Raw genomic sequence first — 4,024 nt, 5'->3', positions numbered from 1 at the left:
ATAACAATTGATGCATTAATGTATTCCTTACACTTACTCTCAGGTGTTAACAACATTCATCTTTCGCTATGAGAGTTATAAATCCTGACAATCAGGGTAAAATTAGTCATAAATGCAAATTTTTCTCTCTAGAATTGTGCAAAATTAACTCTTGATTGTGCATTGTTAAACATTATCAAAAGAGCTGTTCATAAAAAGTTTTCCTTTTATTTTTCAGTGATTATCGATGCAACTTGTGTTGCAGCTGCAGGAGTTGAAACATTTTAAATCTAATTTACTGCAAAGACAGCATTGATGCATTGAGATAAATAAGAAGATTTATTTTCAACATTTATTAGCTTCTACCATTGAGGGAGCCATTGCCCAAATCAGAATTTTAGCTGCAGACTAATAAGCAGAGCATTTAAGAACAGCAGTTTTTTGTTTGCAGATCGAGACTGGAGGACAATACAGGAATAGGTACATTTCACACTGTTGACAAATCCCACTAGTCAAGATCTGGAAAGGGCAGGTGTCAGTCAAACAGGAGACTACTTGTCAGCCATCACTCAGGAGATAGCTGCTGTCTAACCTTTTGAAATATGTTTATATTGTGATGCTTATTTTAAAGAATAAACAGGCTTCAAATATGGACCAATTGGTGGGTAGTAAAGCCAGAGAAAATGGCTAGAACAAATCCTGCTTTCAACCTGGCTATGATAACACAAAAATAGTGGCTTGATTTTCCCCACCCCCATCATCATAATACTGTAGAAGAACAGATAAGCCTCCTGAAATCCTGCTGTGGCTTTGGTTTCATGTCCTCTGTCAGACTTAAATGTTGACTTGGAAATACATCATTGTTGGCTGCTTGTCACCAGGTCTGCTTCTGTGAAATGCAGGCTGCGATGCTAAACACACTTACTAGAGATTAAGCCTCAATGAAATAAGAAGGGCTTGCTTCTCTGTAAACAAGCTTAGGATCACACTTTAAGTAGTCTGAGGATATTGAACCTGGGTTGGACAGCTGAAGTTTACATAACATTTTTTGTGTGTGCTTATAGTATTATAACGAGAAAGGAGAGGGGGAGAGGGGAGGTGTTAGGGATGTTGGAGCAGTAAAGGTAAGGTAATGGTAAAGGACCCCTGGATAATTAAGTCCAGTCAAAGGCAACAATGGGGTTGCAGCGCTAATCTCGCTTTCAGGCCAAGGGAACCGGCGTTTGTTCACTTTCTGGGTCATGTGGCCAGCAGGACTAAACCACTTCTGGTGCAATGGGACACCGTAATGAATGCCAGAGTGCACAGAAACTCTGTTTACCTTCTCGCCGCAGCAATACCTATTTATCTACTTGCACTGGTGTGCTTTCCAACTGCTAGGTTGACAGGAACTGGGACAGAGCAACGGGAGCTCACCCTGTCATGGGGATTTGAACCACCAACTTTCTGATCGGCAAGCCCAAGAGGTTCAGTGGTTTAGACCACAGTGCCACCCGTGTCCAGACACACCAGTACAGACACACCAGCAGGAGTGCTGGATTGGTTCTGCAGGTGCTTTTGCACCACACCCACCATCCCACTTCTTTATCCTTCATGCTCTTCTTCCTGGTAAGCAGCAGCAACTCAGCTATTAGGAAGACAGGTGAGTCCTGCTACCCAACCATGCTGCCCACTACTGCCCATAGCCCCTGTCAGAAGTGGTACAGCCCTTAGAGAACCATGCTATGTGCTTTTGGGCGTGCATTTCAAATTAGTTTAATAATAATAATAATAATAATAATAATAATAATAATAATAATAATAATTATTATTATTATTATTATTTATGGAATTTATATACCACCCTATACCCACAGGTCTCAGGGCAGTTCATAGAAAAATAATACAAGAAGTAAAACAGTGATCCGTTTCTTGAAATACAATGACTCTGCATCTGCAACTGGCAATATAATTGAACACACTCTTCTGTGAATTAATGATTTAAAGATAAAAGAACAAATTGGCTGGCTTGAGCTTGAGTCTGAAAGTGCTAAGTAACAGTGATCACACTTTCTTTGCACTTCTCAGTTCTGTGAATATGGGGTGTTAGCAGCAGTTAGATCAGCTGAAGACAAACACAGCAAGCCTAAATTAAGCCAAATAAATGTAGACTTTAAAGGCACCATGCATTAAAAAGATCTATACCCTGCCTTTCAAGTGAATGATCCACAAGGCAGCTTACAATAAACATTAAGGACTTGAAGAGTGCATTAGACTTCAGTATCTATTATATCTTGGAGATGGTGGTTATCTATTGTTAGAAGCAAAGCTGTGGAAAAGATCCCAGAGATGGTTTACTTATTTAGTTAAATTGATATTCTGCCCTTCCACCAAGTGGCACACAAGATGGCTGACATGAATAAAAGTAAAAGACTATATAACAATCAAATCAACCATAGAAACAGCACATTAACATCTGAAACCAATAAAAAGAGTGTCCTGTTTAATAAATTACAACACTTGCAGTGACCGTATCAGGCCTAATGTCTATCAGAATAAAAATATTGCTAGTTAGTGGAAGGTCACCAGAAAGGGGATGGCCTGGCTTGGTTCCAAAGCATGATAACAGCTGCTGAGAAGAATCTGTTGAGTTCCAAACATGTTTTAGATGCTGGTGGGACAGAGAGGCAGGTCTGAAGATCTCAAAACCTGGGCAGGCTCAAATGGAATAATGTGGTCTTTTAGATGACCTGGTCCCAAGACCTCTATGTCATAGACAGCACTTTGAATTGTTCCCAGAAACAGGCTGATAGCCAGTAAAGCTGTTGGGACATTGGCACAACTTACTTTGTAGAACCAGCCTTGGTCAATTAGAGTCCGAAGTCTGACCAATTAGGCACTCCTTGGAGTCGGTTGGGTCTGGGCAGTATGTTTTCTTGGGCACCTTCATGACTTAGGAGACAGGAGTCAGAGCCCACTCAGCATCTGACCTGTCAACAGGTGCCACCTCTGAGAGAGAAGGCTTACTAATAGGAAGAGGCACCGGAGGCAGGGGTGTGATCCTTCCCTGAAAACCTGCTTGGTCCCTCTCTGGGATCCAGCTCCTTACTCTCCAGCCTGCTGTCTTCTCCACATGGCTCCAGTTTTCCCTTCCTGAGCCTGCTGTGGCACTCCAAATCTTGTTGGACTCTATCTCCAATCTTTCATGCCCTTTGGCCATGCTGGCTGAGGCTGATGTGAGTTTGAGTCAACAACCTGTGGCGTGCCACAGGTTTCCCATCCCTAATCTAGGCAGACCATTGACATGAGAGAACTTTGTGAGTAAGACAGGTCTTTAAATTCTGTGTCAGCTTCATTTTTCTGATAAGCTGTAAGGAAATGTTCCAGGGGCATTAAAGAGTAAAATCTCTTAGCAGAAACTAGCAACTGCTTTGTTAAATATCCAGTTTCTACACTTGACAAATCTGCATGCAGAACCCTTCTTAAAGAACCTGTCACACATGGATTTACTGAATTGTGTTTGGTCTCTGGATAGGCAGTGATTTGGAATACTCCCCCCCCCAGTGATAAGGTCATTAAAGCCTAATTAATAGCAAATGTACAGATGTAATTGAAGCTTTGTTAAATAATGAAATGGGAAAATGGGGTGCTGCAAAAAAACTTCTGCCTTCACACTCTCACCCTTCTGCATACACTTTTAATGCCCTGATCAATCAGTCAGTGTTTGGTATTAAATTGTTGCCTTAATTGTTACACTGTAGTGTACTTCTGTGGTTTTAATAACCTCAGAAAATCCATTAACTTGTTACCACTTTTCTGAGAAATGCATGTAGCTTTAATTAAACAAATATTTCATTTTCCAGAGCCTTATCCAGTGAGCACACAGTTCATAATGATGATTAGCTTTAATTAGTTTAAGAATGATTTCTGCATTGAGAACTACCAACCTTTGGAGATTTCCCATTGCTCATTTATTTTTGCATCCTTTTTATCGCATAAAAGGAAAATCTAAAAGGCAAGAAAACATTGTTTCCCCCCCTTTTCCAGTTTGTGTATACTTCCCTCC

Source organism: Podarcis raffonei, chromosome 11 (genome assembly GCF_027172205.1).
Source record: "Podarcis raffonei isolate rPodRaf1 chromosome 11, rPodRaf1.pri, whole genome shotgun sequence".
In the NCBI taxonomy this organism is placed as follows: Eukaryota; Metazoa; Chordata; class Lepidosauria; order Squamata; family Lacertidae; genus Podarcis; species Podarcis raffonei.
Note: the sequence above shows the minus strand (reverse complement) of the source record.